Genomic DNA, 23,887 nt, shown 5'->3' with positions numbered 1-23,887 from the left:
CTGGTCCGCAGCCCCGGCAGCAGGGGCCGCTGTGAGAGCTGCGCTCGCACCGCCCGCCGCCGCCCTCGGCTCCCGCGCGCGCTGCTCGCCCCTCGGCGCGGTGAGTGCGGGGCTGCGGGCCCCAGCAAACTGGGCGAGGCTTTCGGGGGTGGCGCGGAGGGCTGCGGGGAAAGGACGCGCGAGCCGAAGGGGTCGAGCCCCCGGGGGTCGCACGGGAAAGGGAGCGTGGGGCCGGGCAGGGCCTCCCTCCTGGCGGTGCTGCTCGCTGATCGGGCGCGCCGCGCTCACCTGTGCCTCCCGGAGCCCTGGAGCCCTGTACCCCTAGGGAAGATCGGGGCCCTCCGGGGCATGGGGTGCTGAGCGGCTGCGGTTGAGATTCAAGGAGGGAAGGTCTTGCTCGACCTTGGACCGCGGAGGTCACTTTCTCGGCTCCGGGACCTGGCTTCCCAGACTCCTCTTCACAAACCAGCTATCCCTTCTTCCTGCTTCTGGGTGCGTCCCGCCTGCCCGCGGGAACTCAGGGCGCTGTCTCTTTGGCTCCGGGAACAGCAGCATCCCGTCCCGGTGACTGCTGCGGGCCAGGGAGGGAGGATGAATCCACCGCTGTGGAACAGGTCGTTCTGGAGACAGAGTGGCAAATCCTGTCATTTCTAGTCCAGGTGTCTTGTGGTGTGAAGTGGGCCTTTCCTTCTTATCAGCCCTCGCTGATTCAAACTTACCGGATTCAGAGGAGCGCCTTTGGGGACTAACTGAAACTCGGGGTGGGAGCGATCCGGCTGGCAGCAAGGCACAAAAGTCCCACTCCCACTGAGCAATAGTTTCAGAGACCCGGCGATTGCCTACTGAACTCCCTCCTGTCCCTGAAGCAGCCCCTGAGCGTTTTCTCTCAGCTCGGAGCTCCCAGGTCATCTTTTCTTCCACTCACTCCTGTTTTGCGTTTCTTGTATAAAACTCATCCTCTTTAGTGACTGCCGCCGCCTCCGTACTTTGCGCTTGTGGTTTACAATTTGCAGTTTTTGTTCAGGGGGAAATTGTTCTCCCCAAGGTCATCGAGAACTAGGTTTAAAAAAAAAATCCCTTTCCCTTACCCCATAGCAGATGCTTATCCTGTGCTTGTGTGCCTGGCACTGAGAGCTTAACCCTGTCAGTCTTCAAGAAACCTGTTAAGTAGATACTGTTTTCAGTTTGAGGCTTGGCTTCCAGCCAGCCAGGAGCTCTTGGCCACTCTGCTAGTCTGATGAACCCAGAGTTCTTGGTTCTTACTGCCACTAAGCACTATGCAGGTTCAAGCATCAGGCCTGGGACTCTTAATCTCTGGCCCCTTTTCCTTCTTGTTTTTTACTGTAGCAGCCAAAGCTGATATCAGTCTCTTGATCCCTCTTCTTGTCTCCCTGCTACGGGGTGTGAACCACACGTGCCCGGCTCTTTATAAGATAGATATCTTTAAAAGATAGAAAATTAGATTGACAGGTTGGTTTCCTAAAACCTCATTTTTCAAGTCTACTTAACTTCAATTAAAATCCAGGGGCCCTGTGTATTCAGTTGAGTCTAATATCTTTGAGGAGACATTATAATACTCCGTTTCTGTGCTCCATGTCTTCCCAAAGCTCCCGTAGAAGATGATTTCCGCCACCATTAACCTAGTCACCAAGATGCAAAATCTCAGCCATCCCGCCTCCTGCTACCGCTCCCTAATCCCAATTATGGATTTATCTAGTTCTCCTGCTCTCTCCTGCCTTTGTCAGTCTCAGTCTCAGCCTGCACCCCTCCCATCAGCTCTTCACCACACTTCCTCTTTCCCAATGTGAACACATACTTATCATTCATCATACCCACCTTTCTTTTCCCTCTTATTTATTTTGAAACAAGGTCTCGTGTATTCCAGGCTGGCTTCGAACTCTCTGTGTAGCTTAGGATGACCTTGAACTTCAGATCCTCCTGCCTCTAACCTCTGAATTGCTGTGATTATAAGCATGTGCCACCATTTCCAGTATTATTCAGTGTTGGAGAGGGAAACCGGAGGCTTTATCCATGCTAGATAAGCATCAAACCAAACTGAGTCCCATCCTCAGCCAATACACATTTTGATTATCTTCTTTAGTAAGTGTTTGCTTTCTTCCAGGTCCTGGGCAACTTAAAATGTTACACTCTCAGGCATTCTTTGTAGTAGTCACTTAATAGATATTTGTAGACCAAAGTGCACCATGAGCTAAGGTAGCTCAGGCCAGTAGTAGCCTTGATGGTAGTAGAAGCCAGCTTTTCATAAGTTTGCACTGGTAGGCGTGGGGGAACTGGCAGACAATGCAAATGGGAGAGAGAAAAACCTCTGCTGAGTGTATTGCCACACTGAGGTACCCAGGCGTCCTGATTCATCATTGCATCTCCTGGTGTGATACAGGAGCCAAATTTTATACGAAATGTGAATCTCAAAACAAAATAGGAAACAACAGTAAGTTATCTCAAAATAATCTTTTTTTTTAAATTGGAAATACAGCACATACATAAAAGTGCATAAAACATTAGTGAACAGGTAAGGCGGTGGCTATATTTAATGGTAAAATGTTTTATTCTGTCATTACATATGACATCGGAGGAGGGTGCGGTCAGGATAAGCAGCACTCCTTTCACCAAGTCTGTGTGTCTGAACTAAGCTGGGGAGACAAGGCCAGCAAAGAGTTGGCTGCACATGGAAAGATTTGAGATGATGAGATAAGAGGACATATTGACCAGCCAAGAGGTAGGATTTTTCCTCAATAAATTGTTTATTCTCTATGATGTACCTCTTGTGCAAGCATCAATTTTAAGGTAGGGAAGGATGCTATTTCAAGCCACCGTAGATATGGTAGAAACAATCTGGACTTTAATGATTCATATCATATATTATGGATTATGCTATCAGCAGATCTTTAGAGAGGAATATTTCTCACATGTCTTTCATATGAATCATTCAGCCTTGAACACTCAGAACTTATGGGAAAGTTGATAACCTCTACCAATTTGGCAGATAAAAGATAGGATGTCTAAGGAGATCTATGGTGACACATACCTGTATCCCCAAATTTTGAGAGGTGGAGGCAGGTGGATCAAAAGTGCAAGATCATCTTTAGCTATATAGTGAGTTTGGGTTCAGTCTGGGCTACATGAGACCCTTTTCAAGAAAACTTTTTTTCTTTTGGCCTTCTACAACAGTGAAATTTCCTACCGTGCTTCATAACTGATACACATCAATTAAAAGCACATCGTAACACACTGGGCTTATATAAATGATAGCAGTAAGCTGACTGTCACATACAGTTCTTACATATTATTCAAATGAAATGTTTCTACAGAGAACCACAAATGCCCGTAAGGATGTATTGTGCCTGCCCTAGTTGGGGGAAATGTAAAAACTGGTATACTTACTATGGATGTCAGCGTAGGGTAGTCTTAAAAATCTAAAGTAGAAACTATCATAAGATCCAGTTGTCCCTGGGCGTGTGCCCGAGGATTCCAGATAAGCAACCACAGAGATACTTACATTTATGCCTGTTTATGGGCATCAAAAAGCCCATTAGTAGGGGAGGGAAAGGACTTAGGAAGGAGAGGGGACAGAAATTGAGGGACTGGAACTTATGTGATATTAAAGCAGAAGAGGAGAAGCTGCAGGTGTGAAGAATGGACACAGCTTTTACACGGGCTCTGGGATCCAAACTATGGTCCTCGCACCTGCGCAACAAGGGCTTTATCTACTGAGCATCCCCCAAGAACGTGTCTGTTACCTTAAAATACTAGCGAGAAAGAAACTGACTTCCCTGTAACGCAACAAGTTTTCCAGGTTAACAGCCAACCCCTCTGGAAGAGCACTAGATATCAATCATAAATAACGCAGCCCAGGTTCTTTCCTTTTAACGTAAGGCTCAGTGCCAATCCAGGACAAAGGCTTACAAGTTGTGGCCTGAGAAAACATTTGACTGTCAGGTGCATGTCAGGCAGAGTGGGCTGGACAGGCTTGAAACCTGTCCAAGGCTGTGTGGGTTAGTGGGACAGTGTACTGAACTGCTGTCATACAAAGGCAAGTGGGGCAGGTAAAACAGAGACAGACTAGGGAGCTCTCTGGAGATCGGAGAAGAAGGTTGGGCAACTGGGAAATGGGTGACAATTGGTACATGAAATCCAGGGAAAGAAAGTGCAGAGAAGAACTGAGAGTTGGAAAGTGTGTGTGTGTGTGTGTATGTGTGTGTGTTACACATGCGTGCACACACCTCTCTTGTTGTGTGTGTGAGAGAGACTGCATGTCTCTGTGTGTGTGCCTCTGTGTGTGTCTCTGTGTGTGACTGTGTCTCTGTGTGTGCCTCTGAGTGTGCCTCTCTCTCTCTGTCTGAGTCTCTGTGTGTGACTATGTGTGTGCCTCTTTGTGTGTGTCTGTGTGTGCCTCTCTGTGTGTGTCTGTGTGTGCCTCTCTCTCTCTCTCTCTCTCTCTCTGTGTGTGTGTGTGTGTGTGTGTAGACTAGAGGTTGATATGGGATGTCTTAATGTCCTCCACTGAAAATACTTTTGCATAACTATATAAAACAGCATGAGATAAAGTTGCCTGCGAAGCAGGGGAAAGGTTTACTGAGAGCCTTGCTTTTACTTACTGAAGATTTTTTTTCTTTTGTTCTGTAGTGGGGGGGTGGAGGGGTCCCTGCAAGCAGGTAAGGAACCTGTGAAAATTGTGTTTGTAACTCAGCCATCTGATGTCTGACACTTGGGCGTTGTGAACCTCTCCTATACAGGTTCTGTCTCATCTCACTATCTAATTTGGAAAGGGCAGCTGCCTTCATTGTTTATATGCCCTGCTTGCCTGTCAATTTTGGGACTACAAAAAACAGAGAGCATGGGCATCCTTTGTACCTCAGTGCTTAGGGGATGCTCAAATCTGCATTTAAATGAGGGATCTCTGTAGACAATGAGGACACAGAGATTCTGGTTGTTTCTCAGGCATCAGTACCAGCTGTAGAGAAGCACTTTGCACTTGTTCTCTCGCGAGTCCCCAAAGTCTGTTGGGGGAGGGTCGTCTTGCGCATGCGCACAGTGAGGGGGAAAGCAGGAAGAGTAGTGCTACCACACTAGGCAAAGCACGCAGCAAAGGTTCAAACCCAAGGTCTACGCAGTCAAGCTTTCCCCACCCTGTATACCAACTCTGTGGTTGACATGGAGTTGCCGTGGAAGGGTGATGCTATCGCTTTGTGAAGGAATAGGGCAATCCTAACAATAAAGCCAGTGTAGACGTTCAGGTAATGGCAGGAATGTCTGATCTGGCCTCCGGGTCGCTTCAGTAGCCCAGAATGTTCATCAGTCTGCCTTCTTCTTTCCTGTCTCAGATGCCATTGCGAGTTGCGTGGTGTTTTCAGGATTAAACGATGTAATAGCACAGAACTGAGAGAGGGGCTGCTTCTTCCTCCAGGATGACTTTCGCCTGTCCAGGAGCTTCCCTGCCCGCTTCTTACCTCTTTTCTGTGCTTGTTTAGGTAGACAATAGAGGGTAGGATCCCGTGGCTCAAAGAGATTTAAGTCTGAAGCACACCAGCCGCCAGCAGTGTTCACTACATGTGCAAATCTTGCAGCTTACCCACCTTCTAGTTAGCACATGAGGATAACATCATCCTTCATCCTCCTACCTGTAACTCTATCTAGCAAGTGTGACTTGACGAAAGAAGGCAGGATTGACTGATGCTCTTAGGAATCTGGCTGGAGTCTGAATGCTTATTATTCAGGAATTTAGGGTGGGTTCCCACCCTTATGTAGATAAAGTGTTTTAAAGCAAGGTGCGAGTGTCAATGTTTATTTTCAAAGGAAGAAAAAATATGAGTGATGGGTAAACCATTTATCATCAAATAGAGTTAGTGTCTCATATAGTTATGTTGCTCATATATAGTTGCCATTCCTCTAGATTAAAAAAATAATAATAATGGATAGATGTTGGCAATTTGCATGTGGTTTCCCACCCTCCATCTCCCAAGAAACAGTGCAGTTTTTTTTTTTTTTTTTTTTTTTGGCAGTTCTGCAACTTTATTTGGCATTCAGCCGGTTACCTCTCATCCACATTGACCGTCTATAGATTTTTGAATATGGTAACAAGCGCGTAAGTTACCAGCATGTAGAGCTTGTTGGGTGAATCCTTGTCCTCATTATGTTTTCTGGACAAATGTACTCGGATGTGATACAGAACATTTCTTATCCCCTTGGCCCAGACAGCTTTACTGAGCTTTGTGGTGTCCATGCGCACATCTGGAACTCCCATCTCCTTTATGGCACATGTCTGGATTTCTTTGAGTGCCCTAGGAGTATGCTTCCTGAAGCCCACTCCGTGGATGCACTTGTGAATGTTGGTGTATTCTTGGGTCACCACTTCGTTGATGGCAGAACGGCCCTTTTTCTTCTCGCCACCTTTCTTTGTGGGAGCCATCTAAACACCGGCAAAGGGAAGGGCTTTGGATGAGCCCAAGTTGGAAAGGACAGGCACGAGGGATTGTGGGAAGGAAAGTCCCGTAGCGCTACAACTCAACAATGCAATTCTATTGAGAATCTAACATGTTAACCTGATACGACTGCAGGCCTCATGCCACCATACACACACCGGGCAGTGGCCAAAGATAGAGAACGCCGCTCCCAGTAACGCGTTCCCATCTAGCTCCTGCGCTGTTTGCCCAACAGGGCTGTGTGTTTATTGTAAACCCTCTGGGTCCAGTTACACATGTGGTTGCAATAGATAATGTAAGTAAGTGTGTGAACTGATGAAGCGTAAGTTCAGCAGGAAAGAGTATTATTGTTTCTGTGGAAGGCAAATTGAATTCTTTGGGAAATTCCCAGGAAAGGGAGCCCTAAAAATGTGGTCCGGAAAACTACAAAAGATCAGAAAAGAAAATTGTAAAACACAAAAACAAACAAACAAACGACCCCACCCTCCCCCAATAAGAAGAAAAAAGAAAGGAAGGAAGGAAGGAAGGAAGGAAGGAAGGAAGGAAGGAGGGAAGGAGGGAAGGAAGGAAGGAAGGAAGGAAGGAAGGAAGGAAGGAAGGAAGGAAGGAAGGAAGGAAGGAAGGAAGGAAGGGAAAAGCAAAAGAAAAGAGAAGAAAGGAAAAAAATTAAAGAAAGAAAGAGAAAAACCTGAACTGAAAGCTAATATTCTGTGCTTGCCTTACAAGCATTGCCTTTGTTATAGCATTTTTGATCCAGGTAACCATGAAAACTAGACACTGGAGAAAAGAAGGTCTTAGTAAGACTAATACTGGAAAGATCTTATTGATGGGTTCATCCTCGAGGAAGGTCGTAGACTGAAAAGGTAGGGAAATGGTACATGTTTGCATAGTTTATGATAAAGAAAATATTTATGCTATCTACAAAATGTAAAGTAGTTCCCCCTGACAACTAAAGTTGTTGTTGTTGTCGTCCAGAAGCAGTTAAATTGCTGACCCATCTGCATACAGCAATAGACAAGGGGAACCTTTGCCACTGGAACCTGCCAGCACACAGGCAGATCTTTCTTTTCATTGCACACTACCCCCCTGATGATGCAAAATGATCAACTTGTACGTTTTGTTCATCATTAGACTTTTGGCATCCATAGGACTTCTAAATTTGCTTTGGATAATGCGAGCCAGTAATGTAGAACTTAGTGCTGGTTTCTACCTGTCACAAGGAGTATACATGAGAGTGGAAAGCAAAGTCACACACTCTGGCAGGATCACAGTTGTGTGTCACCTGCTGGCTTCCTAATCTGACAAGTTGAATGGGTGTGATGTCACTTATTCTAGTCTGCAACATCGTGGAAGGATTAGTCATTCTTTCTAATGTATTAACAGATTAATGAGCAAAATCCATGTTATAAAAGAAGAAGAAAGCATGTATTGTAATAACACTTGCTAATCACCGGCTGTCTGTCAGGCCCTGTCCTATGTGTTCTATACATGCTTTAATCTTATTTATTTTAAAGACTTATTCACGTGAGTACACTGTAGCTATTTTCAGATACAGTAGAAGAGGGCATCAGATTCCATTACAGATGGTTGTGAGCCACCATGTGGTTGCTGGGAATTGAACTCAGGACCTCTGGAAGAGCAGTCAGTGCAACGTTAGGAAGGTTGGGAACCGCTGACCTAGCGGCCACCTCCAGTTCTCCTTATCTGTTGTCTATATTCAAATTAGCAGTGTTCATGCTAGCTCTGTCAGGAACTATAAGCCTCTAATCCTACTGTGCTCCTATAATCAATTCTCTGCCAAGAAACAAAATTAATTTTTAAAGCGTGGGTTGCGATCATGTGACTATTGTGCTTAAAAGCTTATGACAGGAATTTTGGTGGCACAAGGCAGAGTTCTGGAGGAAGACAGTGGTGATGGTGGCAACCCCATGTGAAAGCATCAGATAGCAGCGACTTGTGCATTTAGGAATGCTGAAGATGGTGAATTGGAGGTGTATGTCTTTATTTAAAGAACTGGAAAATGCATGCTTTAAATGGATAACTTCTGACACTTTCATCTCACGTGGAGACCAAAATGAAAGTTGCTCCCACCGTGGCAAGATGACCTGCCTTCCCATCACCCTGAAATCAAGCATCACTCTCCCTGTCTCCTCTCTGTGCTTGCTTCTGCTCTCCTGACAGGGTTCATTCTTGCCCCAGAGCTTTGTTCTTTGTGCTCGTCTCCTCCAGACCTCACAGCCTGCACACACTCTCCAGTGCCCTCAATCTTCCTGACTTGGAAGCTCAGTAACTCTGCTCCATCACAAACGTAATCCATTTTCTTCTTAACGTCTGCCTCTGCTGCTTTTTACTTCTGTGTGCATTTATCCTTGCTTATGCGACAGCTTCCCACGAGATCAGACGTTCCTTGAAAAGGGTAAAGGGTATCTTACTATAACTGTGTCAAGAGAGGATGCTTGGCACATAGCAGATTTCAAATTTGTTCCATGAAAGAATAGAGACAAGTCTCTTCTGCAAACCTTACAGTTTGGGAAAGTCTTGGCAGCCTTGGGTTGTGCTTACTGGCAAGGACTTTAAGGCCCTCTCAGCTGGGCCTTACAGAGAATGGACACTAACTCTACTCAAAGGAAAATGATCTCTCTTTAGGTCCCTGCCCTGCTTGAGTTCCTGTTTTTCTGTTCTCTCTCTCTTTCTCTCTCTCTCTCTCTCTCTCTCTCTCTCTCTCTCTCTCTGGATCAAGTGTTAGGTAGCCTAGTCAAATCAATGCCCTTCAAGCTCAGTAAGAGACTGTCTCACAAAGTAAAGTGAAAAGTGACCAAGAGTGATATCCGATGTTGATCTCTAGACTACACACATGAGCATGTGCACACACACACACACACACACACACACACACACACACACACACACAGTGTATACACATGTGCAAGAACCCACGTGGAAATGTGCATGCATTCATACAAACATGAGTCCATATACCACCCATGCACTAAAACCATGGCCACATACACACTAGCTGTTCTCTCTGATTCAAGAGAAACATCCACCTCCTTCCGTCTTTCTACTGATCCAAAATAAACACAGAAGATGATAATAAAAAAAAGCCATATATTAGCAGTCAAGCATGATGCTGCCAAAGCCAAGCTTATAATGAAGGTCGTGTAAGGTGTTGTGTAACATGTTCCCAGACCCACCTGGCTCGGCTGAAGCATCTGCTCCTAGAGGATCCATTAGAGGCACTCAGCTGTGTGTGTCACTAAGGCTGCCTTGTCAGCCCAAGATTATTGTTTCAGAGCCTTCCCATCAGCCCGAGTCCATCTTTTCCAGCATAGTTTGTCTTAGTTGGCATTTCTTTTTTTTTTTTTTTTTTTTGGTTTTTTGAGACAGGGTTTCTCTGTATAGCCCTGGCTGTCCTGGAACTCGATTTGTAGACCAGGCTGGCCTCGAACTCAGAAATCCACCTGCCTCTGCCTCCCGAGTGCTGGGATTAAAGGCGTGCGCCACCACGCCCGGCCCTGTTAGTCGGCATTTCTATTGCTGCCAGAAAACATCATGAACCAAAAGCAAGTTCAGGAGAAAAGGGTTTATTTGGTTTATACTTCCATATAGCTGTTTGTCAAAGGAAATCTGGACAGGAACTCAAGCAGGGCAGGAACCAGGAGGCAGGAGCTGATGCAGAGGTCATAGAGAGGTGCTGCTTACTGGCTTGCTCAGTCTGCTTTCTTATAGAACCCAGAACCATCAGTACAGGGGTGGCACCAACCATTTGGGGCTGGATCCTCCCACATCAACCGACAACTAAGACAATGCAACAGCTTGGTTTTATGAAGTCATTTTCCCAGCTGAGGCTCCTTCTTTCAGAGAACTCTAGTTTGGGTCAGGTTGACATACGACTTAGCCAGCACACAGACGCTAGGTAAAACTTTCCGCTTCTTACTGCCATCTCAAAAATAATTTTGTAAAAAGCTGGGCTCCTATTTTCATGAATACATTTCAAAGTTAGTAAATAAAAATCTAGGCATATGATATAGTTTTTTTTTTTTTTTTACAATTCTCATGAAAACAAACAAACAAGCAAACAACCCAGACTCCCATGTAGTCAGTAAAATCAGATTATTTTCTGATTATAATGTGTTGATCTTAGAAATATGTTAGGATATCTAACAAAAAGTAAGTGAATAAACCCTAAAATATTTGTAGCTTGAAGAATATGAAACATGCTACCCATAACCCTTCCAACTAGAAAGGATAATTTCTAATGTTTTGGAAAATTGCCCTCCAGCCTTATATAGCCATTTTTAAAAGATGTCGAGCTTTTTCTTTCGTTTTGATTTGAGACAGGATTTCACTATTAGCTCAGGCTGGCCTAGAACTGCCGATGCATCCCAAGATGGCCTCAAACACATGGATCCACCAACGTTATTGAGGTTACAAGTGTATGCCACCACTAAGCCTGACAAAGTATTCCTTGGGGGAAAAATAATTTAGATGAATATCAAGAACCATACTTTGAAAAGCAAAGGCATGGAAGTTTTATTCCCTCCTCAAACAACAACAGACAAACAAACAAACAAACAAACAAAACCTTCTCACATTATGGAAGTCTCCCAACATGAAAAAAAAAAAAAAAAAAAGAATAATACAATGGACTAGGTGTACCCTCGCTAGACTCAAGGCTAATCTTGTTTTACCTTGTTTGGTTTATCTCTGAAATATCAGGGCTTTAAAAAATAAATGTAACACAATGTCACACCGAAGAAGTTTAAAATAATTACTCAGTGTCATGAAACATGCAAGCAACATGAAACATCTGCAAATAAACCAAAAAAGGAAAACACAAAAAGGGCTATGCAGTAGGCTTAACAGATGACATAAATAGACACAAGATTAGTTTTGTTAATCTCCCAAGGTGCATAATTAGACAGTCTGAAGGAGGAGTGGAGTTGGGGGGAAGAGGTGAGGGAGGGGAGGGGGTCTTAGGGAACCTGGGTTTTAAGCAAGTTGCATAGGTGGCTTAGGGAACCAGAACTGGACACAGGAAAATCACATCAAAGGAATCTCTAGCAAAGACCCGAGACACCTCAGTTCTCTTCCACTGCAGAATACCCAAGCAGCAGGCTCACGTCCAGAATTTAGACTTTAAACTAAGGTGGCCTCTTTTGAGCACTGTTTCCATGATGGCCTTTTCAAAGGAATAGAAATGATTGAATTATTTCAGACATCAGACAGTGGTGGGTAAACTATAATAGATGGGATTATTCGCTTGTCCTTTACCAATAATTCATCTAGAAAGAAAATGCAGGGTGTTTGAGTACCCCCTATAAATTGTCTAAAAAAGACCATTTTCTATTTCCCTAAGAGGACATTTATAACTATTGCCATGATCACTTTTCTGGGGCAGCCCCTTGTTGCAATTTTAATTTCAGTTTCTGGAGGGACCCATAACGCCTCTTTCTGCATCCTCCGGGTAAGCATCAGAGGAAAACGTGCACCTTTCTTTGTTTCCGGAAAGTGGCTGCATTCCGGAGGAATGTATTTAGATGACTGAGTTGCCTGCTGGCTGACATATTTGATATCTGGGTGGAAGAAGTGGAAACTCGCCTCATCTTCAAAGGGGTCACTAGGTCTGGGAACTGGCCAGACTTCTGCCATCTGCTGTTCTGCACATTTGCAAAGAAGTTACTTCCATGGGAAAATGAAGCAAAGATCTCTGGCTTTGGACTTCTTTCTTGAGGTCGGCTTCTGCTTCCTCTCCCTCTTTATCCTTTCTGTTATTCCGTGCTTCATTCCTTTCTGTGGTGGGTGGCTTTCCAGTCCCATGCCTCCTGCTGCTCTGCAGCCTTCCCAGTCCTTCTTGGTGCTGTGCTGTGGGTAGTCTAGGCTTTCCTTGTCTAACTACTGATGACCTCTGTCACTGTCACCACCCACTTTCTTTCCCATCTTGGCACTTAGCTGGGACCATTCCAGGAGCATGTAATTAGCTCTAATGTCTCATCTCTAAGCCACAGCATCTGTCCTCCCATCTCTTAAGGCTCTTCCTCAATTCTGTCCTAGAGTGACCTTTGTTTTCCATTGGTCTCCTCTTCGTCTCTGTCTTGTTTCCATATGTACTTGGCAAAGTGTCTCTAAGTTAATTACTATGGTTGTCCCTGAATGTAATCTAAGCATCTCAACATTTGTTTTTGAAAATTGGGTAAAGCAGAGAGTTGACTGATGGACTTCAATCTTGCTTACACGCTGGCCAACATTACTAAATCCTTTCCCTTAGTTACTCTATATCTTGGTTGTGCCCCATAACACAACCATTGTGAATTAAAAAAAAAAAAAACCATTGCCCTGATTCTCAGCTGCTTGGGTGGATGAAGCAAGCATTCCTACTTCATCCTGGGATGAGTGGGTGTCAGCCTACATTGTCTCAAACTAACAAACAAACAAACACCATTCAACTGAACAGAGGTGCTCACGGCCAAGGGCAATTGAATCTGAAATTTTAGAGTATGACGGAAGTATCAGTATTACATCATATTCTCCAGATGATTCTGCGTGCAAGCGTGAAGGAGTCTCGCTTCCCATCGCTCCTAACAATGATCCAGTTCTTTCACTAATTCTGAAATCATCCTATGGAAATGAAAGATAGGTATCATATGTTTTCTCCAGTGTGTGGAACCTAGATTTAAATACACACACATGGATATACACATAAGTATATTCATATAACAAAAATAAATAAAAAGCACCCTGCCAGCTAAGCATCAAGGTATAGAGCTCGTTGTAATCTCGGCCCTGGAGGAGGCTGAGGCAAGAGGATTTTGAGTTCAAATTCACTCTGAGCTACGTAGTAAGATCCTTCCCCAAAGCAGGGCCAGGAGAAGGGACCCTCCTACTTAACTACATTTTATAACCTTCAGCATTTGATGTCATTACTACTTTGATAGAAAACAACAACAACACAACAACAACAACAGAATTTTGTTGGTGAAATCCTTTTAATGCTTTTTGCTTTCATTTCACTGAGGTCGTGCCAAGTGTTGGGCATAGAGTGCACAGATAAGTAAGCCCATGCCCGCTCCAGATGCATATGTGCAGGTCACTTAGGCAACCCAGCTTGTGATCATTGCTACAGGTGCTTGGCAAAGGGGCCCTGTCTCATACTGGAGCCCTAGGAAGCATTCCTGCTTTCTATGAAATCATTTCCATCACTCCCTTCTTCACATTACCCTTCCTCAGAGGAGAAGCTCATGGTTGCCCTGGTGGAAAAGTATTCCTGGGAAGCTAAGGCAAGGTGACTACCGCAAGTTCAGAGCTAGCCTCTGCTAGTAGCAGAATTGGCAGCCCACCTGTAGTATACAAAAAAACCAACCAACCAACCAACCAACCAACCAACCAACCAAAAAATCCAACTCAAAAGTTCAAAACACCAATACCAAAAGAATGATAAAAAGCTTGATTTTACCCATTTTCCCTCTTCTCTCGCTTTCATGACTAGTGGCTGTTGAAGTTGGCTGATTCAGGGTTGTGTGTCATTCATCTTTCCTATCTTAACATTTGGCTTCTGCCTTGAGAGTCAGCCTTTTTTCCCTATCCTAAGCCATAGGGGTTTCAGTCGGGGCCACTTTGACCTGTCTAACACACTGACTGACTTCACTGCTTTGTTCTCCCTTCTGGTTTTGTGATTCTATACACACTCTGCGTCTTTTCCACATTTCCTTTTCCTTTCCCCCAGCACACTCCTTAAATAGTGATATTCTCCATGGGTCTATCCTTAGATAACCATCTTTCTCACACGTCTGATACTGGAGTTTTAATCCCCAACTAGATCAGGAAGTCTTTTAAATCTGCAGAGCTTTCTTCCTGAACCTTCCTCCTGAACACCTGCTGAGCATCTCCACCTGAACGATGAGTAAGGTTGTCACACCATGGTTTCCCAATGTTATGCTCTCTTAAAAACCTGTTTCTCTGTTGCTGTTGCTTATCTTACCTGGTAGCCCCAACCTCGGAAGCTTTCGTCATTCTCTCCTGTGACTGAGTTACCAAACCCATCTATGTTGCTTCATGGATAGTTCTTGACTGTGCCCACTACGGTGACATATGCATCGCCAAGCTGTGCCCTTGTTGAGAGCTTTTACTCATTTCTCAGAGGTGAGTGCTGTTAGACTACACTTGCTCTTCTCTGCCATTGGGGCCACCACCCCCTTCTAGTCATCTCTCTCTTGAGCTACAGCTGAGTCCTGTAGAGTCTGTGTTGTGGGAGTTGTTCTGGAGTAAGTGGGTTGTGAGTGTGGTGGAAGGTGGCGACGCGTGTGGCGTCTCAGTCACTTACTGAGCTTTTCAAAGAGGGGGACCTTTGGGAAGTCCCCATTGCTACAGCATCGTGTCACACTGTTAGTCTCCTCTCCATACTCAGGAGGCTTATTCATTCCACTGCCAGAAAATACCCAATCCCTACCATTCCTTAAGAAATAGTTCAGATATCAGATCTGCCCACAAAGCTTTTTAAAAAACATTCACATCTTTAATAGTCTATTCACTGATACTTTCTGGATGACTGCATTGTCCCATGCAGGAAACAGGGTTCAAGAGAGGAGTAACATGAGCACATACTGGAGGGCAGTGAATGAATAGTTTTCAAACTACTAGAACTGCTCAAACCGTGGTGGTGGACCATTGGGGATTTTATCTGTTTGTGTTTTTCTAGCCTGGATCAATATTACTATTACTCAGAATGACTCAGGGAGTCGCACCAGAGGTGACTCACCTCACCAATTCAGCAACACCTCAGCTAGTCTGAACCGAGTTCAGCAAGTGTTTCATTCTTTCCTGTCTCAGGAATGTCAGATTTCTGGGAGCATCTCTAAATGGTTACCTTTGATTTCTGGACCTGGCTTCTGCCACAGTAGTAGCAGACAGTTTGCACATTCTCATCACCTCTGCTGTAAGCCACGATAGAAGAAGGGTCTGCACCAGGCACACTAACGGTGTTCCTGAATAGTTCAGCTAGAAGGGAAGCCCAAAGCCTGCTACAACCTTAACTAGCCATGTGGTTAAAGCTTTATAGTTATGGGAGTGGGGGGGATTGAAGCATATCTTTATGGTGGGTCCTTTTGGGACTCTGATCCAGGACAAAAGAAGCATCATGGGGTGTACTAGAAGGCAAGAGAGAAGGCTAGAGACAGTGGGCTGAGCTCCTTTGTTCCATCAACACCTTCACAATGGCTTGCGTTGTAGATTCTCTCTAGGCATTGAGATTTGAGGCAAGCACAGATTTTGTAAGTCTCTCTCTCTCCCTCTCTGTCTCTGTCTCTTTTCTTTTCTTTTCTTTTCTTTTCTTTTCTTTTCTTTTCTTTTCTTTTCTTTCACTATAGGCTGTCTTAAATGAAACACTGGGCACAAAATAGTCCACTTAATCCTTATTAGATGACTCTGGTGGCATTGAAGAAAATGGAAAGCCGCCAAGCCAGGAAGTCTGGTTAATAAGTTACAGAAGCAATCCAGGTGAGAGATTAGTGCGGGCCAGGCACTGTAAATGGAAGTGGAAGGAAGGAGAAAGGAGTTCACGGGAGAAAATACCACTGAGGCAGAATGAGTCACAGAGTCTTTGGGGCTCAATAAAGTTTGGAGATGGCTGGCAATACTGTGATGGGTTATTGATCCAGGCCAATGGGAGAGTTCGTCATAAAAGAGGAAGGGGTTGGAGGCGCGGTCAAGAGTCTGATGCTATGCCTGTCATAATAGAATTCACTGGGCTTATGTGCTTGTGAGTTGATGAGACAATCCCACCAAGTTTTCCATCCCAGACACTTGGAACAGACTCAACAAATGGTTGCTAGGTTAAAACATTCAGTGTATTCATTTTTATTGCATCACAAAGTCAGTAGATCTAAACAGCGTACATTTATTAACATACCAGAAGTCCTGCTTGGTATGGCTGATTTCTCTGCTGTGTTTCACAAGGCCCAAATCAAAGTATTGGCTTATTGGGCTCATTTCATCAATATTGTGCATTTATTTATCTGTGTGTGTATGTATGCGTGTGCACGGACTCATGTATGCTGCAAAAACACATTCATAAACATGTATGTATAGGCCACTTGTAGTTAGTTCTCGGCTTCCTCTGTGTGGCTCCCTGGGATGGTTTGGTGGCAAGTGCCTTGACATTATGAACTATCTTCATCACCCCTGATTCAGCTCCTGGGGGAGCACTTCTGAGGTCAGCCACGTTGCAGGGGCATTCTCCTTCTGTGTGGCTACAAGAGTCTTCATTTCCTGGGCAGTCAGAAAAGGGTAACGTGTGTGTGTGCCTCTTTCTAATTCCTAAGTATAGGCCTGGAGTCTTGAGGGCATCAGTGATTTGTGCCTAGCCAGGCACAATACTTTTTTTTTTTTTTTAACTGCTTCTGTAATTACCTAGAGCTTACCATGGCAATCCAGGCTAATCTCTATTTTAAGACCTGTCACCTTAATTACATTGGTAGACTGTTTTGCCATGTAGCGCAGTCACGGGTTAGGCCATGAATGCCTGTTATAAGGGAGCTTTGTTTTGTCTACCACAATGGCAATTTATCTAATTGTGGAAGGATTATGATCACAGTTCTTAAATATGTGTACTTTGGCTTCTCTCTTTTTTTTTATGGAAGTACAAGGGTACCAGATTTTCTCTCTCTCTCTCTCTCTCTCTCTCTCTCTCTCTCTCTCTCTCTCTCTCTCACACACACACACACACACACACACATACATATACACACACATACATATATGTGTGTGTGTGTATATGTATATATGTGTGTATATATATATATATATGTATATATATATACAGAGAGAGAGAATCATAGCCCTTCAGCTTCCATTCTTTCAAGCCATTAGACCATTTACCCATTCTGTGCATCCATCTTTGCTTTATCTGTTCACTTAGTCATTCATTCATTCATTCATTCATTCATATACATTTTGATACTGACTTAAGAGTCTAGACTGCAGGTGAGGAAGGAGGGCATGTAATTCCATTGGTGAACTGCTTATTCAGTGTGCACAAGACTCTGAGTTCAATCCTCGGTCCTGTTTAGCTGGGTGTGGTGGTGCATGCCTGTAATCTGAGCACTTGAGAGATGGAAGCAGGGGATCAGAGGTTCAAAGTCATCCTTAGCTGCATAGCAAGTTCAAAACTAGCCTGGACTAAATGACACCCTATCTTAAACCACAACAGGACCAAAAAAGATTCCAAGCTGGGTCCTGGGTTTGTATAATGAGGAAGAGAGTGAGCCGTAAGGAAAAATACCACCAGATGTCTGTTAGATCATGTTTAGTATATTGAGGACTATATCAAATTGTCTTTTTTGTTTGTTTGTTTAGTTTTGCATTTTGAGATATTCTCATGTGTCTTAGGCTGGACTTATACTTTCAGTTGTAGCCAAAGATGATTTTGAATCCCTAATCCTCTTGTCTGTTCCTCCCTAGTGTTAGAGAGACAGGCATCTATTGTCCCTTCCAGCTATGCTAAGGTTTCTTAAAACCATGGTGTCTGGTTGTGATCTCACCCTGTGCTGATGAAGCCTTGTTCTCCAGTAGTAGATTACTGGTTTTTAGTGTGCCGTGGCTTCAAACACTTACCAAGTGCTCAGTAAGTGTGTAATTGAGGTCATCACTGTTTAATTCACTCCCTTACATGTGTGGCCATGCAATTTGGTCCCCATTAATAAACATGTATTATAATTTTAATATTTAACTTTGTCTAACCTGGTAACAGATGTCATCAGCTGCTTATTACTCTCCAGAGACACTCTGTACATACAAGGAAGTCATTCCCCTGTACCCAGCCTTGCTATATTCATATGAAGTGATAATTTCATAGCAACATAGATAAAAACGACTTAGTTCCTTACTTTTTATAAACTCCATTCCTTTTATGAAATGTTATTTCATGGTAAGAATATACCAGTTTATTAAAGTCTCATATTGGTGGCCACTCGGAGACTGTTTCCGTTTCTTTCCTGTTACTGATTATCATAGCAAACAAACCTCACGTCTGTGCCCTTCAGACAAATGTAAGGACACACAGAGACCATTTGTACCCTGCTGGGTTTTGCCAGTTCATTCCACAGACGTTACAGCAATGGCACCCCAATGCAGAGTTCCCTTCACCCCTGTAACAGCAGGTGCTCCCAGACTCTATGGACTCAGCCAAGCTGATATGTGGAAATAATGTTTAAATTAAAACGTGGACCTGCCACATTGGGGAGTGTGTGTACACAATTTGTTGGAGTCATTTGCATCTCATTTTTTCCTCATTTATTTGTATCTTTTGTCCATCTCTCTTATTGAGTTGATGCTTTTGTTTTTAATTTGTCAATAGTCTTTATATAGTAAAGAAAGTAGCTTTTAGAGATATTGTTTTGTTTTTTTTTTCATGGTGGAAAAAAAAGTGTATATTTAGAATTAGCCATCTGGACTCAGTTTAGATGATTCCAATCTTGTTGGCAACATCTAGGGCATCATAATCAGGAGCCAAGGGAACATAACGCCTTCTTCTCTCCATCGGGCCTTATCAGGGTATTGACTTTGGCCACATCAATGTCACAGAGTTTCTTAACAACCTGTTTGATCTGATGCTTGTTGGCCTTGACATCCACAATGAACACAAGAGTGTTGTTGTCCTCTATTTTCTTCATGGCTGACTCAGTGGTCAGTGGGAATTTGATGATAGCATAGTGATCAAGCTTGTTTCTCCTGGGCGCACTCTTCCGAGGATATTTTGGCTGCCTCCGGAGCTGCAGGGTCTTGGGCCTCCAGAAGGTGGGTGATGTTCGGATCTTCTTCTTTTTGTGGCTGTGGACACCTTTCAGCACCATCTCCTTAGCTTTCAAGGCCCTCACTTTGGCTTCGACTTTGGGAGGGGCAGGAGCTTCCTTCTTTGCTTTAGATATATAGAAATATTTAATTTTAGGTGGCCTTGTTTAGTTAATATTTTAATCTATGACTTCTTGTTTTCTTATTGTTATAAAGTCTTTTCTCATTCCAAGTGATTATTTGAGATTTTACCTAGCATTTTAAAAGCTCTTTATTTTTTAAATAACTATAGATTATAGGAAGTTATGGTGTTAACAGAGAACCATCCTAGAACCCACACTGGGCTCTCCTGGAGTACTAGGTATTAAATGAATTTCATGTTTTTACATTTAGCTTTTTGACCCACCTGAAATTTATTTTGATATGAAATGTCAGGTTGGGTTTGGCAGTGCATGAATGTAATCTCAATGTTTGGAATATGGTGGAAGGAGAATTGGAGCTATGTAATGATTTCAAGGCTACCCTTTCTCCTCTTAAGTTAGACCCTGCCTCAAAACAAAGAAAGAAAAAAATCAAAAACAAAGAAAAAAACCAACCAAACCAGAAAAGAAAGAAAGAAAGAAACCAAACAGATATAGATTTCAACTTACCTTTTTTCTAATTGGCTACCTGTTGGTCATAGCATTTTAAGATTTTGTATAACCCATTTTCCCTGGTAGTTTCATGAGCATCTATAAAGCCACATCTGGAATAAACATTCTCTGTCATTGTAAACACGTCTTTGTTCCTAAGAAATCCTTGTTTAGATAACCAGTGCCACCCTTATTTCAAAATACTGGCATGGTGTAAGTTGGTCTATTTTTCTAGTATTAACTTGGGTAGTATAGATTGTGCTGGGTGGGATACAGGAGAATAAACATTTATGCCCTGCCTAGAAGGAGTTCATCTATTAAGGTAAAACCTTTAGAGTATGCGGTGCCTAGGGTGAAGCGTGCTGTTCATCCTGTAGGGCCCTGGCCAGGTTCAAGGTGCTCGGATCATAGATCATCAAGCAACGTGACAGAGCTCAGTCTTGGGTTCTGGCCTTGGGAAGCTTTTGACAGCTCTGTGACTTTCCTCCTGTCCGCCCGAGGTGCCACTCAGTGCCATAGAGATAAGATAACAACGGCCACGACTTAGCACCTACAATATAACTCTACTGTTCCCTCAGTGCTCAGTAAGCCGAGTTTCTATATCCTTCCAAGTTAATTTAATTTTAAAGTACTTTATTTGGTATAGTTCATATCTATAAGAAAACCGTTCTAAAATTTTTACACTCCAAATAATCGACTAAGCACGGACCTCTGAGGGTTTTCTGACTTTACTAAAGAAAAAAATAAGAATTAAAAAAAAAAGGTTATTTAATTATCTCAATTTAGGTGTAGATTTGTATATTCCTAAATTCTTTCCCAACTATAAAGTCATAATACGTATTTTTTTTTTAAATCTTGTTAGTTTTCCCCATGGCTTTATATTCTCATGCAGGAGAGAGAGAGAGAGAGAGAGAGAGAGAGAGAGAGAGAGAGAGAGAGAGAGAGAGCAGAAACATTTAAAAAATGAGAAGTATTTTCGTATGGATTATTTAGAAAGCAATCACGCTAGAATGTTACTAATCCACGTAAACTCACATTTCTTGTGAAATATAATGGAAGCCTTGACTTTGGTTTGTTCTGTAGCCTGCCAGTGTGCAGTTAAAGCCATTCCTTAAACGCCTCATGAGCTTTGGATTTAAGGCTGTTGGTTTAGTGCTGCTCTGGGGTCTTACAGTTCCCCATTCCCCAGCTGCAGGGTGATCCACGAAGAGACATTAGCGGTTGAGGAGCAAAGAGAGTCTCCAACTCTCACTCTTTTTGTTTTTTGGGGGTTTTTTTGTTTTTTGTTTTTTGGGTTTTTTTTTTTGTTTGTTTGTTTGTTTTGTTTTGTTTTTCGAGACAGGGTTTCTTTGTGTAGTCCTGGCTGTCCTGGAACTCACTCTGTAGACCAGGCTGGTCTCGAACTCAGAAATCCGCCTGCCTCTGCCTCCCAAGAGCTGGGATTCAAGGCGTGCGCCACCACACCCGGCTGCCAACTCTCATTCTTACTGCTCAGAATTACTTAGCAGCAAGGCAAGGTCTTCCAGGCGACTGTGCTCATTTTCTGGGGGGTTGGATTTCTGTGGCCAGCTCCTTGGAGCAACTTTCTTATAGACGGAAATCACTTGAAGTGTTTGTGATGGAAGGCCATGGTCTGACAGTCTGTTTAGTTGACACAAGGCCAGTCATGCTCAAGAAACTTGTTTGTAAAGTGAATCCCAAGTCATCCATTTGAAGTTCGTCACATAAACAAAGCCAAGGTTGAATAAATGTGAAAGTGGCTGACTCCACTCAGGGGGTCCAGGTCTGGACAAGAATGTGGTTTAGTGAAATTAAAGCTAAAAGAACTAATTCTGTCTGCCTGGAGATGATTCTGCTTATATATATATGTATATATGTGTGTGTGTGTATATATATAATCCTTATATATAATGTATTTTATTATATTATATATTTATAAATCTATCTATAATTATATAATATATAATTATATGTAATAAATATAATATATAATATATACATGTGTACCTGTGTATATATGTGTGTGTGTATATATATATATATATATATATATATATATATATATATATATAGTGTGTGTGTGTGTGTGTGTGTGTGTTTGTGTGTGTGTGCACATGTGCATGCTTTGGGTAGGGGTGGGAGTAGCTCATGTGCCACAGCACATGTGTGGAATTCAGAGATGTGAGGAAAACTCTGAGTCCAGGATTCCATCCTTTCCCTCCACTTGGGTCCCAGGGGTTCCGGGGACTGAACTCAGGGCATCAGAACTTCACAGGAAGCTTAGACCTGTTGGGCCATCCTACGAGGCTGTAATTGTGCTTTTGAAACCCATCAAATGGCAGTGGGGAGGTAGCTTGGCAGGTAGGAGCTCTTGCTGTTCTTCCAGTGGATTTGGATTAGGTTCCTAGCACCAACATATCTGTAACAATTGCTTATAACTCCAGTACCATAGGATCTGTGAGACTCTCTTCTGGCCTCAAAGCCACTGCAAGCACATGGTGCCTTGACATAAATGCAGGCAAAACACTTAAGATAAAACAAACAAACAGACAGACAGACAAACAAAGCTCAACCTCCGTAATGGCCTTCCAGGTAGTCCTGGACAACTCTGGTGAGGAACAACTGTGTTTGGGAGACGAGGGCTAAACCTGATCAACAGAACTTCCCAGGAAGCTAAGACCTGTTGGACTATCCTGCTAGGGTCTAATTCTGCTAACCTATGATTCCAGAACCCGCTAACACCTGTATGCCTCAGAAATTGTAATTGTAGTTTACTTAAGGGTGACCCTCATCCTTACTGGCAGATTGGCTCTCTTTTAGTACCAGTGAATAGAGTAAACAGGTCTCTTTACCCAAAAGCCTTCCACTCTATAATAGCATTTGATCTGTGATAATTTGATTTTGGATTGAGAGAATCTTCTCACTTTAGGGACTTGTTCTGCTGTCGGGGGCCCTCCCTTTATTCTTCTCTGAAACTTCTTTATATGGTCAACTAGGGATGCTAGTAATAATGAGAATGACAGGCATCTCAGGTTAGAGGTCAGTCTGATTATTGGTAAGATATTATGGGCTGACTATGTGCCAACTGCGTGGATGTGAACAATGTCCCAATTAATGCTGTCTCAAGAAATATTTGATCTTTATTTTTATTGACGTGCATATATGTGTTTGTGTGTGTGAGTTTACACACTTGAGGATTGTGCCTGTAGAGGTCAGAAAAGGTCATTGGGTCCCCTTGGAACTGGAGTTACAGACAACGGACTTGGGTTGGATTGAATTAACATCCCATTGGGCACTCCCAAGGTGGCTTTGATGTCTTGGGAGGATGCCCTCTTCAATAGCCTATCCTCACTTACCCTGTGGTTGGTCTGCTTAGCTCTGACTGCCTCCAGGGAGACTGGCTTCTGTACCTGTACCTTTTATGAAACACCTTGGGCTACCTGTTTCCATATTAAGGACTGTCTATTATAACTATGTGCTTGATGCTGAACTCCAAGAAGGCAAGCAGTCTATATTACCTACTTTTTTCTTTCTAGTAGAACCATGGCCTCACACAGGGTAGGCAAACACTCTACCACTGCGTTATACCCAGCCCCTTTATTTCTCTCTCTCTCTCTCTCTCTCTCTCTCTCTCTCTCTATCTATCTATCTATCTATCTATCTATCTATCTATATATATATATATATATATATAATTTTATATATTGTATATTTATACATAAATTACATTAAAATACTTGTATATTAGATATTTATATACATATTAATACATATTATACATATAGCATATATAATAACATATATATCATTTTTAATGTAATTTTATTTTGAAATGGAGTTTTTTTGTTTTTTGTTTTTTTTGAGACAGGGTTTCTCTGTGTAGCCCTGGCTGTCCTGGAACTCACTTTGTAGACCAGGCTGGCCTCGAACTCAGAAATCCACCTGCCTCTGCCTCCCAAGTGCTGGGATTAAAGACGTGCGCCACCCCGTCCAGCCTAAAATGGAGTATTCTTAAGTTACCCAGGCTGATCT

At 43.1% G+C, this 23,887-nt stretch overlaps 1 protein-coding gene and 2 pseudogenes across 1 annotated transcript in view; 1 reads left to right on the top strand and 2 right to left on the bottom strand.

The window, feature by feature from the left end:
- Positions 1-23,887, top strand: part of Elovl7 (ELOVL fatty acid elongase 7) — a 72,770-nt gene continuing 48,883 nt past the window's right edge. Inside the window, exon 1 of the mRNA XM_021180354.3 lies at positions 1-100. The gene's annotated coding sequence lies outside the window, so the exon portion shown is untranslated. The remainder of the gene's footprint in view (positions 101-23,887) is intronic.
- Positions 6,074-6,427, bottom strand: LOC110308023 (large ribosomal subunit protein eL31 pseudogene; annotated as a pseudogene).
- LOC110308024 (large ribosomal subunit protein uL23 pseudogene) lies at positions 18,892-21,070 on the bottom strand (annotated as a pseudogene).

The sequence above is a fragment of the Mus caroli genome, unplaced genomic scaffold (assembly GCF_978045245.1).
Source record: "Mus caroli unplaced genomic scaffold, Mus_caroli_1 scaffold_15, whole genome shotgun sequence".
NCBI classification, from domain to species: domain Eukaryota; kingdom Metazoa; phylum Chordata; class Mammalia; order Rodentia; family Muridae; genus Mus; species Mus caroli.
This window is presented reverse-complemented; position numbering and strand designations above follow the sequence as displayed.